Here is a 16,767-nt window from a genome sequence, read left to right on the forward strand (position 1 = left end):
TGCCTTTTCTGAGGTCAGGCAGTGCACATGGGAGTCACCATTCATTTTGGCTGTACAACAGCCACCCTGTGGAGTAGGTCGGGCTGAGAGAGAGTCACGGGCCCTGTACAAAACTTGAACCTGACTCCCTGGTGCCAGCATCTTAATAACTAGCATGTTTCACATCTCAGCACATGTGATTAGTTTATTGGTTTATGGACTAACTGAGTAAATAATGGATAAGCATGTCATGCGAGTATAACCTGTATTTCTTTTACCAGGCAATTACGGTATCTACCTTACTCCCAACCTTTGGCACCATCAAAAATATTTTTACTCGAGTGCTAAATTACCTGAATTATGTTACTCTTGTAGTATCAAGTTATGCTGACCTTCACTTGGGGCAGGAATATCAATCTATCTATCTATATTATTATTATTATTATTATTATTATTATTATTATTATTATTATTATTATTATTATTATTTTATCATTATATTGGTTTAAAGGAGATGCAAATACCTTGGGGAATCATATGGTCCAAGGCTGATAGAATTCCAAAATAGGATGACATTCTCAAACTTTGCTGGGGGCTATATCCAAATGAACTCTTTGGTATATGCAGGCAGTACAGAATTAGGGCATTCCAGACAGGGTTATGCAATCCCATAAAGACTTCCATTGAAGACAGTTCCTATGCTTTGTAATTAGTTCATTCATATACATACAGTATACATATAATGTATAAATTAATTAAGCATCACCTTCAGACTTTTTTGGGAGGAAGAGATAAGACTCATGGCTCAGGGCCTGGATAGATAGATGCCTTCAAGTCAGTGTTGATTCCTGGCAACTGCCTGGACAAGTCCCTACAATTTTCTTGGCAAGATTTGAGAAGTGTGGTTTCTGCCATTGCCTCCTTCCTAGAGAGAGAGGGACTGGCCCAGGGTCACCCAGCCAGCTTCATGCCTAAGATGGGACTAGAACTCTCAGTCTCCTGGTTTCTAGCCTGATGCCTTCACCACTATGCTAAACTTGCTCTCTTCTGAATATTTACTGGATTGCTTTTCTCCAACTCTTTGTGTCTATTCTGGAAGATCTAGAAGAGTCTGCATAATCAAGGCCCCATTGTTAAAACAATTCCATCTTATGGGATCTGAGAGATGAGATTCTCTATGGCTGCCCCGCCTTCTGAAACAGTATCCCCCCCCCCCCCCCCCGCAATGGCCTGACATTGCTGACTTTTAAGAAGGCCTTGGAGATCTTTCATCAGGTCTTGGGGCAAGGCAATTTGGGACCCCACTTTTGAAACTGATGGATGTTTAGTGTTTGTAGTTGTGGGTTCCCCAGCATGGGTTGTAAAGGTATTATTGTTATATTTTGGAGGGGGGGTTGGTTTATGGTGATGAATGTACCATTGGGAGACTTGAACAGGTCAGGGATAGATCATCAACGAAAATATCTACGTGGTTGCTAGGAGTCGAAAATGACTTGAGGGCACATAATCAATTAAAAAAAGCAGTACATTACCTAGAATTGCTATGGCGATTGCACTGGTTTATAATGGATGAAATAAGTGGCTAAATAAATGAAATGGCTTTTCTGCAAAACCATGTGGAAGCACAGCTTTCTTCTGCTGTACTCTGTTCTACAAAGGCAATCCTCCATTTAACAGCTTATTCTCTGTTAAATTGTCCAGGCCAAGCCCCAGAAGAAAGACTCATAAGGAGAACAGTAGGACTGTGAAGCTGGCCATCCACAATTAGCAGCTGAACAGCAAAGGGGGCTGGCACGCATTTTATCAGTTTCCAGCTAGGGGTGAGAGATAGTTGTGTGTTCTGTTTAAACGACAGGACAGCGGGGCTTTTTGCATTTCAGATTCTCTGCACAAGCATACACAAATGTGAGGCAAATTTACGACGTCCTGGTTTTCTTTTTTTGGGGCGGGGGGGGGGGAGAGATGCATTTCCTCTTATTTCCTTTCCCGGTTGAGCATAAATGACCAGACTCGAATCGCATCCGTCTCCGTAGGAAAATCTTGGCTGGCGAAGAACAGCGAAACGAGGCACACTTCAGCGTAAGGACTGTTTCCTGAGAACAGCGAGCTCCGTGGAGGGACGCCCTTGCAACATCCTGCGGGCGAAGACCTGTCTTCTTGGGAAGCGTCGCTGGCTTCTGAGAATGCACGCAGGGTTGTTGCAAAGTCTTTGTTCCAAAGTCACTTTGAAAAATGTCTCCGGACGCAGCGGCCGCTACGCTGCCAAATCGAAAACGTGGCTGGCTAGCTTGGGGTCCAGAGCATTGAGCGAGCCCAGATCATTGGTTTGATTCAATCAGCCCTAGTGAAGTCGCGGACCGGCGCGCCCGGTTCCAAACAGAAGTTTCCCGCCTTTCGAAATTAAAGCAGCGCGTTTCCAAATTGCAAGGGCGAGCGTTGAGAAAGAGGACTTCCCTTCTGGTTTCCGAGGCGGGGGGGGCGGGGGAGGGAGTCGCTTTTGTTCCATCTCGCTTCCGCGAGCTACCTCTCCCAACCAGCAGCCCCGCACAGTTATTAATTGCGGAGCGACGGCATGGCAGCCGACCGGGTTCGCCGGCGTCCATAAAGTTGACCTGTTGCCCGGCTTTTTCCTCGCTCTTAGTCCGTCTTAAAGGAACCGCGTCTCGCTCTGCTCTTGATGGTCCTTCCCGCCCGGGCAGTGTGGAGGTTATGGATTGAATTCTATAGTGCTCTGGCTTCCAGAGCGGTCAGGCCTCCTAAAATGCCAAAAGCTGCTGCATCGTGCGCTCACAGGTCTTGCGCAGTAAATAAATTTCACAAGATCCCCAGCTCCATATAGGCCTGCCTGAGGAAGCGTTGGCTTTCTTCACACTTCACAACACTGTGGTCAAAACTCAGCCAGGTTTGGTCAGTTCATGATCAATGCCAACCCAAAAAATTAGGTGAATAGAGAGACCATGGGTCAGTTAGCCATAGGTAAACATATCACTGACGGCCAGTGTGGTGCACTACAAACTGAGAGATGGTGAGTCCTAGTCCTGATTTAGGTGTGGAAGCCAGCGGGGTGACCTTGGGTCCTCCCTCTCTCTCAGCCGGAGGAAGATGAAGGCAAGGGCAAACCGCTCCTTGCTAAGAGAATCTTGCCAAGAACACCGCAGGGACTTGTCTTGGCAGTTGCCAGGTGTGAAGACTGACTTGAAGGCACCAACCACAACAAAATCATAGGAACACATCTGTAACCTCAGTCAGAATCTCTGCTATTTGCTTTCGGGCCAAGACTAGACATTTTCTGAATCACTACAGAATACGATCGAATGGTGGTGAGGTGCTGGAAGTTAAAAGCCTAAGGGTTACAGAATTGCTAGCTCAGCTTTCCTATAAGGTGGTGCCAATGTTGGGCTTGAGGGCTTCTGGGTAGGGATGATGGGTAGGTAGCCCAACATATCCGGAGGGGCCAGGTTGTAGAAGATTGTAAATGTAGCGGTGTTACAAAGGCTGGAGTTTAAAGAGCTTGAGAAAGTACAGGTAGTCCTCGTTTAGCGACTGCCTCATTTAGTGACAGTTCACAGTTACAGTGATGATGAAAAAGTAACTTTGCGACCCATCCTCGCATATATGACCTTCACAGGTCTGTAAAGCAAAGGAAAGCTGAAGTAAGATCCTAAGTACAGTGGCGGTTTCACTTAGCAACTGCTTCGCTTAATGACCAAGTTGCCGATCCCAATTGTGCTAAACAAGGACTACCTATAAGTGTTTGTTTTTTTTAAATTAGGTGCTATGCAATCAAGTGGTCATTAATGAGAGGACAACATTTCTTTTACTATTTTATTATTTGTTTTATTCAGTACAATAACTTGTATGCTACCTTCTTGTGCAACTCTAAATGGCTTACTCCACAGACACGTTAAAAATATATCTGAAAAAGAATCCAGAATTTTACTCAAATTGCTGCTGTCAGCTAAACTCTTCTTCTCCAAATGCCCTGTGGAAAAGCACAGGGCAAAGGTCAAAAAGTGGAGCGGTGTGTCCTCAGGGAGCAGGCTGCCCTAAAGTAAGAAGGCTGCCACTAAGGATGTCATTCTCCAGGTCTGCACATCTCTGATTTCTTTGGCGTGGGCACCCCCAACATCCTCTCCCAGCTAGATTGCATCTCCTGGGCAGACTGTCCATTCCCAAAAGTAGCAGGGGCCCAAGCCGCCTGGGGCTTTCTAGGTCACCGCTGTTCCTTGATCTGAGCCTGGAAATTTACTGGGAACTAGCGCAGCTCCCGCAAGATGGGCGTTATTCTGTCGAAGTGGTTGGTGCTGGGCAGCTCCATTCTGGGCCAGGTGCAGCTTCTGAGCTGTCTTCAAATAGAGCCCGGTGAGCAGTGAAGTACAGTAATGTAAAGCAGAACTTCTCAACTGGAGTTCTGCAAGTGTCACTAGGGGTTCAGCAAGAGAGAGCGTCTGAAAAAAAATAAAGATTGGTTTTTTAACTTTGCATGCTGCACAACATTAGCGCTTGCAGCAGTGGGGATTTTTGTGTGCTGCAACTCAGCTGCCAGCCTGCTGCTTTGCTCTTTGTAAAATGTGGATTGTGTAGGTTAGAAGTGAATTGTATTGTGACGCGTTGATATTTTGGTGACTTTTTTATGCAGGGGTACACTGAGACCTGCAAATTATTTCAAGAGCTCCTCCAGAGTAAAAAGGTTGAAAAAGGCTGGTCTAAAGGCTTTTTCCCCATGTCTTTCCTAGCTGGAGGTCAACATAGCAAAGCAGAAGAAAATTAGAAAGAATTAAATTACATTTTAACTTTGCAATTTTTTATATCAGTTTTGCAACCCAAATTGTTTTCTTCCTGCTCCTTCTCTATACTGTATTCCCTCCTTCTCTCTGCATATATGTATGTGTATGTATACATATATGTACACATGCACGCAAAGGAATGAATTGCATGCATAAAGTTTAATGAATACCAAATTTTAGAGGTAGAGTCATTTTACCAGGTGGAGACCATTTATGGCAGCAATCTGTTCCAACAGCAAAAAAAAAAAAAAATGCTAGAGACATTAAGGAGTGATGTTTAGTTGCAAACATAATGTTCAATGTGCACCAAATAAGGACCAATTTAAAGCTGCCAACTGCCAGATGGAAACAGCCAAACTGTTTTTCAGTGCAGGAACAGTATACACCACCAGCCTAAACTTTTAAAGCTTATAATTCATGCACTGAATATATCAGATGTTTGTGCTCTGTTAGTGAATGGCCCAAGATGAAGGTGCCTAAGGATGGTTAGTCAAAGATGGAATTTTCTGATCATCTCTTTGTGGCCATTCCAGAAGGGAAAGAGTGTACAGAAGTCCAACATCTTGATGCAGATAGTTATAAATCATAGTTTATTGCAAACAGTACAGTATCTTGCAACTGGAGAATGTTGAGGATACAGTCTTGTCTCCTTGGGAAATGCATGTATTATTCTTAGGAAAACCATCTTCCCTGCATTCTGCTTTCTAATATTAGTGCAACTGTTTGTTACCAACATCAGTGAGAGAGTACCCTATATCAGTTCCCAGCCAGGGGACATTCTGGGAGTTGAAGTCCATGCTGCCTAAAGTTGTTAAGGTTGAGAAACACTGCTCTTTTTCACTGAACTACAGAAGTGTTCATTCCTGCCTCCAATTTAATCAGATTTAGCCAGAGGTTTTGTATTCAGATTTTCTACTAATATACATTGTTTATAAGTACCTGGAGGACAATGGACATTGTAGTCCAACGTATCTGGAGAACAGTACATTAAAAAACTAAACATCAAAAATCACTCATCACCATAACAGGGTTCAGGTTTGATTCAAAGGTTCAGGCTGGATTGGTAAACTATGGTTTCTTTAAACAAGGGATTTTAAATAAACTTGGCTGAGTACATACAAAGCATTAAGCCATAAAGACATGATATACTAGACAAGCACATTATGGCTTAGTGTGTCATACACACTTATCCCTTAACTTTCTCTTGACATCCTATGCCTGTTCAAGTCTTCATGAACAAAAGCAATAGTATTCAGCACTGATAGAAGGTAAAAGAAGATAGACTATTTTCTTGCATTGGAAAGATGATTTCAGATTAAGATTTGTACATCCTCAAATTGTTTAATCGTCCTTCTCTCTCTTGGAAATGTCAGGAAGCTAAGCAACTGCTATGGGATTTCAGGGAGGTGGGAAAAGCTATAGGACCTATTCACCTTCAGAACAGCAGATATGGAAAGAGAATGAAGCATCTGCTAATTAATTTATGGGTACCTGGAGTTGGTCCAGGGATCAAACTGAACACCAGATTCACATTATAATTTCCCCCTTTGCAACTCTTTACAGCAGAAGTGCACTACTCCAAAAGCCTTGCACATAGCTTCCAGAGCTCCCTAAAACTGTTAACAAATGTAGTGTTTAATGTGACTGAAGGAACCAATTTTCATATAGATACTGAGATGGATATCATAATTTTAATGTTTTGCTTCTGAATGTAAAAAAAACCTGGTTTAAATATAAAACCCATGTGGAAGTATCCACACTGTAAAATTTTAGTCTATTCATTTAGTCTTAATTACCTAGTTTAATTAGTAAGATGAACCTTACTGTTAAGAACCTTAACAGCGGATAAAAAATCTACCGTGCTATTACCCCCTCCCACTGAGTTGAACTCAGTACTCATTTGTAGCTTGCTTGGGCTTGAGCATCACAATCTTTTTCAAAATAATTCCTCTTAACAGATTTACTTAACTTGCCTGCAGAAGATGTGACTTATAGAAGCCTACAACTCTTAAAATTTCAGTTCAAGCGTATCAAATTGCGAGAGAGTTATTGGTAACTCCTGTTTTTTATGGCAAAAAAAACCCCTGATGCAGGTGTCATGCAGATATTGTAAAGCAACATAAGCTCCACCGTGAACCAAGAAAAATAAATAATATCCATGAATGGATCTTGATTTTCTCAAACAGGAAAGAGATGGTGGGGTAGATAAGTCTTTATGAATCTGAAGAATGATTGAATGTTCTAGGGACTTAACTTTTCTGCATAATGCATGACTGAAAGATCTGAAGAAAGATGAAGTATTAGGGAAGATGGAAGGATCTGAAGTGGCTCAGCCACAGTGCTATGCCCCAGGGGACAAGTTGCACAGTTCAGTTATTTAACAGTAAAACAGGAATGAATATCCTGCAGGCTTTGAACAATAGCCGGCCATGAACTTTCTTATGACTTTTGGAGCCTCTGGTAACCATACCAAAGATTCCAGGGGCATGGTTCCATATTCTGGAGGAAAAATGCAAACATGACAGTATTGTTCTTGTTTTTTAAATAAAAGGGGAAAGCTCACTGACAAAAGAGAAAGAGAGAGAAAGAGAGAATGGGAAATCCTGCCTCTACCATGTGTGTGATAAAGACTGACTAATCTACCTGGTGTCAGCTGCTCTGCTCAGTGCTCCTTTCCCCACCAATATGTTGACTTCTGACATTGGGATTTGACTATATCCTTTTAACCACTGAAGGATCTGTCACCATTATGTCAAACCGGATAGACTTTCATACTACCAGGGAAAGAAAATGAGGAGCACATGGGAAACAGGCTGAATTCATTCTCTGGAAATGGAGAAGCTGATGGCTGTGTCCCACTTCCCAAGCAGAAGATCAACTTGCAGCTCTGTGAGTTTTGCACACTCTGAGAAATATAGAGGCCGCATCCAGAGATGTTACTGCCTTCAGAACAGTCAAGGTTCTTCACAGCCAATTTGCAAGCACATTGACTAAAAACATTTTTTAATGTAGGACTGTTATTTGTTCCCAAAATAAAATCAAGATGTAGGGCAGTGATAAGATCTCACTGACAAATATAGACAAGATTTTTCTGATGGCAGAAGTTAGAGCTCTGTTGTAATCTTTAATTAACTAAACAAATCTTCAGCTAATATTGGAATACATTTACTTGGACTGGTTTGTTAATTTTAGTTACTGGTAATAATACTCTTGCAATAGTTCCATATCCACTAACGTCTCCCAGACAAAAATAGAAACACTCTATTCTCATATCAAAGATGATTGCCTCAGCTCTTCAACCCAAATTATACACTGTTCTAAGCTGTGCTAACGTAAAAGCTGAAGCACTGGTTTGTTGTTTGGGCTGAAGTAAAGATAATGCTAGAATATCCTCCTCATTTGACAAACTGTTATCAACAGTTATAAATAAACCATTTCAGCATGTGAAATAGCAGGCTGCAGACTTGAGACTATGTTAACGTTCATGCATAAGCACTATAGGAAAGAATTTATTTATTATTTATATAAAGCATTTGCACTGCTTTTGAAGTCTAATGAAATCCTGTGGAACACTTTTCAAAACAAAGACAAAATTAAGAACAAAGCAATCTCAAACCAGATGCATTCTAACTGGATCAAACTAACAGAGCAAAACCTTCAACATTAAAATGGAAAAAGCCTGAAGGAATCGGAAGGTTTTCCGTGCTGCTCAAATACTATCTTGGTTTGATCCTCTCTGGGAGAGAATTCCATAACCACAATCCAGCCACAAAAGGACTCATTTCTTTGGTAATAGAACATATGATGGGTCTCCACAAATTATTTCAACCTTAAAATAGATTGCCTGTAAGTTTTTTAATACTTGGTTTGAACCTGGAAACAAATTAGAAACCAGTTTGAGCTACTGGTGCTCACTTGTAAAGCTCCAAGTGGGTTAGGCTAGATATCTAGAAGACCACTTTCCTTGCATGGATTAGGAAGAAGAAGCAACTCAGTCTCGGTCAAATGTTAACTGCTAGAGAATCTGGAGATGCAAAGAGTGACAACTGTAAGCAATGGACAGCACTGTAATATAATATCACCACAAGGACAAAGTTAATTTGCCATAGGCAGGTCCCTGGCAATAAGGACATGCCCTGTAAATGGCTAGAGGGTGCCATTTCCCCCAAATATCTGTTGTGAGGAAAACATGCAATTTCCAATATCAGATAGCAGAAACTCAGCACTGTTTTATGACATGTGGTCAAGCTATGAAGAATCTATAAATGTGATACAACTCTCAGCGCTGCCTAGTATTTTTGGCATCCAAGGATGTACACACTGTCCTACTAGGTTCACAGAAGTCTTGATCCTGTGCTGCTTGGTCAATGCTGCAGTAATCCCATGTAATGACAGGAATGGGGATCAGAGCGTAGTCTCGCCTATAAGAAGAAGGAAAACAAAATCCATCTCCAGTGATGGAAAGGGCAATCAAAACAGTCAGCAGTTCAACTATCTCCCCTAGAAAACGGAATGCTTAAATAGTTGAGGGAGAGCCAGTTTGGTGTAATGGTTAAGACACCAGGCTACAAACTGGGAGACCCTGAGTTCTAGTCCCACCTTAGGCACAAAGCCAGCTGGGTGACCTTGGGCCAGTCCCTCTCTCTCAGCCCCAGGAAGAAGGCAATGGCAAACCACTTCTGAAAAAAACTTGCCAAGAAAACTTCAGGGACTTGACCAGGCAGTCACCAGGAATCAACACTGACTCGAAGGCACAGACGCACACGCAAATAGATGAGTTTAATCTTTGAAAGGCGACTGCTGACTGGCACAGCATTGATATTGTCTCATGAAATAGTTTGCTTATATACATATGAAATGTATCCAGTATCCTGACCATCCTTACACATTACTTAGGGTGGAAAGATTAGAAGTTAGTTTTTTTTCTTAACGGGAAACTAGTACATTTTATAGTAAAATGCCAGCCTTTGTAGCACCTTTCTTGACAAAAAGGCATCATAGGCTTTCTTTAAAAAGACGAATGTAAGGTGATAGTAGCCCAGTGTAATGGCTCCCAAGCTTTTTCTTTATGTAGGCTACCATATCATGATCAGAAACTTTTGAAGACTGTCACATAAGTCAGGGATCTATAACATGACTCTTCCAAATGGCATCATGACCCCAAAATTAAATTTAAAAAAAATTATTTGTTTAAATGATGAGAATCTCATAAGATCACTAAATCTCACAAGATCTTGATGTTTCTGCATGAAATCTTGTGAGATTTTGGACTAGAATGCCAAAATCTCATGAAATTTAAAGGACAAATTGGTGACTTCATGAGATGTTGGACATTGTGTGTGTGTGTGTGTGTGTATTGGGGTCTCTTTTTGGGCTTCTCTGTGAATGATCAGAGTTAAGGAACCATTAGAATGGTGCTTTGTCTGGAAGTGTGCCTGTCTGCCCAGAAAAGAAAGACAACTTGATGCTCTCTGAATATGATGGACTACAATAGCCCCTGTAATTTCTAGTTGATAAAATGGTTGGCTGTGCTGGCTGAGAGTTGAACAGTAACACTTCTTGAAGAAACCAGTTCACAGGAGACTTTTCTGAAAAAATCACAACTACTTCCTATGACCTATGAACGGGTTCCTTCATTCTTTATAGCAGAAACTGTTTAGAGTTTCTGGGCCCAAGCAGCTGTGACCTTCTCCACCACTCACATCTTAGATACTGACTTAATCAATTAGACCCAGGAAATGTCAAACCCTTCTCTCATCCAAGCATCTGTAATTTATTCTCCCATCTGAGCCCTTCCTCTCTTTCAAGTAAATGTAACAAATAGGTTTCCACCTGATGCAAATCCCTTTTCAGAAGATTAAAAGAAGGGACACCCAAAGAGTATATAATACCCTCTTGTTGTAATGAGATTGATTTTCTCTAAGATCAATGCCATTGGATCCAATCACTTTTAATTTTGGAAAGTACCTCCATTAGTTTCTATACATTGTTGCCTAGTAACTTTGGGAAAGAATGACAGAAAAGGAGGCAATATAACAAGTAGATTTGCATAAGACTGACTAAGCTCAGAAGCATGGACAATCTCTTTGCAAATAGGTAAAAACAAGAATATCCAATTATGTTTTAAATTAATTTCAAAATTAAACAGGCTGTATAATATATTCAGGTTGTCTTTGTTAATAAAGGACAGTTTCTAGTATGTGTCCTTCATAAATCACTGGTCTGTGTGTTCTGCTTTTTTTAAATTTTATTTTAATATGAGCAATATCATTTTTTCAGGGTTCAGCTCCTGCCTTAGACCTTCTAGAAGTTAAGTAGCTGAGTGGGTGGATGTACAATGGCCTTTCACAGCATTTCACACAGAGAGCATTGCATGTGCACACTGAAATACCAGGAAATGCAGCATCTCCTCCTCCTCCTCTTTTTATCTCTAGTGTGATTGACCTATTTCTCAAAGGGCAAGGAAAGGCTAAAACCTCCATTTAACACACTTCTAGGCTACATGGCCAGGAGGCTGCAATATAAAGATTATTTCAACTGTTGCTTTTTTGATACTCTAATTGCTAGAAAGGCAGCATAAGGGATGAGAGTCTTAGTTCTCTCATACACTAGGATCAAGTGGTGACCAGGTGAGATGGGTGGGGTAACAGCAGGAACTATAAGCTACTATTTCAAAGCAGGAGGTGGGCACAGGGCATGAAGTCCCAGAGAGCTTCTGGGAGAAGCTGTTTGAGACTTCCAGCTTTCCATTTTACAGGCTCAGCTGTTCCACTACAACATGTAAGTTAGTTTGGTGGCTGAATTGAGTGGTTCTTCTGTGTATTTGAATGGTGTCTTTCATGGTGCTCAAGGCAGTTAACATTCTTTGGCTGAAATGCAAGTTGTGAATTCAACAAATCGGTAACATTATTTTCACAAGGCTCACAGCCCAAGTGATTATATCAATTCCAGGTTCTCTTGTCTTGTCCATGTATGGTAAGATCCTAAGATCCTGTGGGACTTCCAGATCCAGATGGACAGGCAGGCATTGGCCAATCAACCAGACATTGTAGTAGTAAACAAGGACCAGAAGACAGCAGTGGTGATAGATGTAGTGGTGCCAAGTGACAGCAACATCAGGAAGAAGGAGCATGAGAAACTGGAGAAGTACCAGGGCCTGAAGGAGGAACTAGAGAGGATGTGGAAACTGAAGGCCGAAGTGGTCCCAATGGCGGTAGGAACACTTGGGGCTGTGACTCGTAAGCTGGGAGAGTGGCTCCTGCAGATCCCAGGAACAACATCAGAGCTCTCTGTCCAGAAGAGTGCAGTGCTAGGAGCAGCTAAGATACTGTGCAGAACCCTCAAACTCCCAGGCTTCTGGTAGAGGACCCAAGTTTGAGGAAGACACAGACCACCCATAGGGGTGAGAGGGGACTTGTTTTTAATATATTATTCAGATTATTTCACATCCCCCAAAGAATTGCACACGCAGAACTGTTCCAATACATAAAACAATGTTGATGATGTGAAATTTCAGTATGCATCTGCTTCAGTGCAATGATTTGTTCTGAGAAATAGGACACAAGCTATCCAAACTGTCTTAGACAACATATGGGCATCAGTGAAGATGGTGACATTAAAAGGTCAAGAAGGTAGTTGATCTTTATGCTAGTATAAAGAATGCATTTCAATTGCTTTCTGAATTAAGAATTTTTTTTTTTTACCATCCCTGTTTTGTCCATAATACATCGACCACTTTCCATTTGGTTTCTTTTCAATAGCTTTTCAATTTCAAATGTCTTTTTTTTTTTTTTTGGTACCATTATAAAAATATTTCAGAGTTTTATCTCTCTCTCTTTCTGTCTGTCTGGCATTCAAAGGCTGGCCAAAGTCTGAATCTGTAAAATCGAGGCTCTGTTTTGGGCAACTTGATAGGCCCAAGAGAAAACTGTCTTTAACAGCTTTGAAAATGTAACCAGTTGTTCTGGTCATCTGGACTGTGGAATAGCAGATTGCTCTATGAAGCTGGCCAAATTTAAGACAAAAATAAACCAGAACTAGTAGCCATAGCAAAATCAGGACTTATCCTAGGAGATTTTACATTTTTATTTCATTGAAATGAAAGCCAAGGCACATACTCATACTGAAGTCAGCAGCATAGGGATTTAAATGAATTAGGGAGGTTGCCTCACTTCGGATGCTTTTCGAAACCTCTTACTGAGGTCATTTCCAGTGATAATAACTGAAGGAGATTTCTGAAAACCATCACAGTATTTTCCCTCTACATTTCTCCAACATTTATTTATAAAAGTTTAAATAACTGTGGGAAATGATGACAATGGTGAAAACCATTGACATGTTAGCTTCTGAAAGTTTGAAAAATAATTGAAAATATTGAAAAATTCTTTTTTTCAAAAAATTGAAAAAATTAATGTATGAAGGAAGATATGGATTCCATTTGCTAGTATTCATTCACTTTGCCTTGCCTGCATCCCTCAGCCCCTCCATTCATATTCGGGTAAAAGAAAAGAAGTTGTGTGTAGGGTTTATATGCACAATCAGAAACCTTGAATGCATAATTGATCCTCCTATTACCACAGATTCAATGAATAAAAGTCAGTGTTTTGTAAAGACAATACACCTTGCTTTATTCATGGAGATCATGTGAGAAGAAGGCTGTGCTCCTTCTTAGATTCATGCTACATAGATTTCCTTGTACAGTGGTACCTCGGTTCACGAACTTAATTCATTCCGCAACTCTGGTCGTGAACCGAATTGGTCGTGAACCGAATCAAATTTTCCCATAAGGTTCAATGTAAATACGGTTAATCCGTTCTGACCCCTCTGAATTTGGTCGCCAACCGATTTTTGATCGCGTCCCGAATCAAATTTCCCCATAGGGTTCAATGTAATTACGGTTAATCCGTTCTGAACCATATGTGGTTTTTTTTTAAACCGCAAAAATATGACACAAAGTACAGCACGAAGAGAGAGAACGCTAACCTTGCTCGACGCGACTTCTGGCGTGGAGGACAGGAAGGCGGGTGGGGAGGCGGATATTGCTTGGAGGGAGAGTCCCCCTCCCTACAGGAAGCCGCGACCACGTGTCATGGGTGGGAAAATGGCCGCGGATCCTGTTCGTCACCCAATCCGGCATTTGCGAACGGAGGCAAAATTTTGCTGCCAAAGCTGTTAGTGAACCGAATTGTTCGTGAACAGAAGCGTTCATGAACCAAGGTACCACTGTACAAGCAAAGTTGATTTTGTTTAGCTTGTTCAGCCCTTACTAAGTCTACTTCTCTTTTACTGGCTATCTTACTTCACTTTCTTCTTAAGTCACTTAAGAATCAAGAAGTATGAGAACTATGAATATCCAGAAATCTCAATCCAGAATCATTCTGAGAATGGCTTTAGAGCTTTGCTTCTGGGCCATATTCAGTTTCAGAAATGAATATGCAGCCAATGTCTAGGGATAGGTTTTTACTCAATAGATTTTTAGTTCTTCTAGTTTTTTGCTAAATTCAATGCATCAGAAATTAACTGGAATTCATATACCATCCCTTTATACTGAAACTAAAGTAGGTAACAAATTAGGCTGGTAGAGAGAAGTTGCAGCAAAGGAAAATCATATGTTTGAGGCAATCAGAAACTGTCCCACATGATTCTCTGCTGGGAGGTTGGAGTGATCAAAGTGGAGAATAGTTTATGGATATATTTTTATGTATTGGCTAATGCTTTTGTTTTCCTTGAAAGTTTAGACTGACTTGATCATCCTGAAGATCACAGCAGCAGAAATTGCAATATTATGGGTTTTCACAAGATGTGCTTCTGATGATGGATGTTAAGTGGGCAATCTCTGTGCTCTAACCTTGTGTTAAGGATCTGGAAGGCAACCCCTTCTTCAAGATGCACATTTGAGTAGTCAATCATCCTTTTTTAGGCCAGCAAGATAGCTACATCAAATAACTAGCTCCAAATTTAGAAGAGCTCTAACTTTAGCCCATTTAACATTCCAACGGCTGTAAAATGTCCTGTATGCATTAAGGCTGCCTTTGTGGTGAAGGCATGGCCTTAATGAATCTATGGTCCACATTCTATTGTATTGCTCCTTTTATAAAGTTGTGCAATTATATTTTGTAACATCTTTTTAGTAGATTTTCCAGGCCATTCAGAACTTTTTAAAGTGCAGTTGCAACTGTCTGATCAGTATGAATTTGTTTCGTTGAATAGTGCAAAATTCTGCTTACTATTTGTAGAATTCACCATGATTTGATTGCACTGATGATATAGCTGTATCTATAATTTTCCTATTGTATTTAATATTTATTCTGTTGTCTACTTGTAAAATTCTAATCACTGATTGCAATATAGTTTTGTCTATTTGAGGCAAGCTGTTCAGGGAAGGCTGGTTCAGTGAACTTTTAAAGATCTGGAGCACAGGATGGTCCCATTAGCAACAGTATATTCAGTCCAATTCCTCTTCCTCCTAAATTAAACCAGCTGTCAAAGCTCTCCCTCACCAGTGGATAGGCCAGCCTAGTATTCCAGTCTAAGGTAACAATGATCTGAATGCTAATAATAATGTATGGGGAAACCCAGATTATAAGAGAAATGATGCAAGGTCAACAATAGGCTGTTCTGTGATTAGAAATGAATAACTGGTTTTCTGGTTTAAAGTAGATCTCCCTTCTCCCCTTCCCCTTCCCCTTCCCCTTCCCCTTCCCCTTCCCCTTCCCCCCTTCCCCTCTTCCCCCCCCTTCCTTCCTTCCTTCCTTCCTTCCTTCCTTCCTTCCTTCCTTCCTTCCTTCCTTCCTTCCTTCCTTCCTTCCTTCCTTCCTTCCTTCCTTCCTTCCTCTTGTATGAGGTACATGTAATTTACATGTAATGCCCATCAACTTCACTAATCAACATAGCAGATTCTAGAACGGTAACCTTTAAATTCTCCTATTGAAACTTTAGTGGTCGCAAATCCTACATACTGGTTATTGAGGCAATAACCTGTAGTCTTAGTTTATCAATATGTATTTTTCCTACATTCCTCTCTGATTTATACCCTATTGCTGAAAGAGATACAATACACATCTGAAAAGTAAATTTATACCACACTGACAGCAAAATGGAAATGACTTGCCTTTCTGTTCTTCCAGGATGTTTTTACAATTTCCTCATCTAGCCCTGGGATTTCTTGGTAGTCTCCCATCCATATATTAACCAGGTCTGACCCTACTTAGCTTTCTGAGATCAGCCAAAGTCAGCTAAGTGTCACCCCCTAGCTGGGGTGCAAGTATCAGAGTTGTGACCCACACTTAGGAGTTAATCATAGTTTTCCTGGTCCTCCAAAGCTTAGCTTGACTTCTCAGCTTGATTTGTCAGGAGACTGAAAGACACAACTCAGCTAGATTAGAAAATTGCTAGCAATTGTTAAGACATACAGATTGACTGCCCATTGCCAGGGCAAAGCATGCTGGCTGGGGAATTCTGGGAGTTGAAGTCCACATATCTTAAAGTTACTGAAGTTGAGAAACACTGCTGTACAGTAAAGGACTTTTCTACCTTCTCCCCTTCTGCATTAAGAGAGATTTAGTGTGGCTCTTAGTGGCCATATAACAGCTGGAAACTGCTGGCTTTTGCTTCACCAACCTCAACCAAATACCTTCTCCTTTTTGAAGAATAATGAAAATACAGTGGATATTGCTGCTGCTTAGTTGTTGAAGTAACTAATGTCCTTTTGTTCTGTCTGCCGCTATCTTAGGGCTGCAGCTTCTGGCTTTGATGTGCTGCCAAGATTTCTTTTTCCTGGCGGGCTTTTTGCCTTTGCCTTTGTCAAATATTCAGAATCACTCGCAGAGCCTTGTTTCAAAAGCCACAGAAACACAGCATTTCTGGAAGGCATCAGGTGAGAGATGGCTGAGCTATAATTTAATTCCTGTCCTCACCTTACTGTTTCTGGGATCATGCCAAATAAATATTTATCATCATTTCAATTAGCATTTCCTTCTACAGCAAAAAACCCTCCACATTT

Source organism: Python bivittatus, unplaced genomic scaffold (assembly GCF_059951505.1).
Source record: "Python bivittatus isolate LINGU-HERP-01145 unplaced genomic scaffold, Pbiv_v1 ctg000610_np1212, whole genome shotgun sequence".
Classification (NCBI taxonomy): Eukaryota; Metazoa; Chordata; class Lepidosauria; order Squamata; family Pythonidae; genus Python; species Python bivittatus.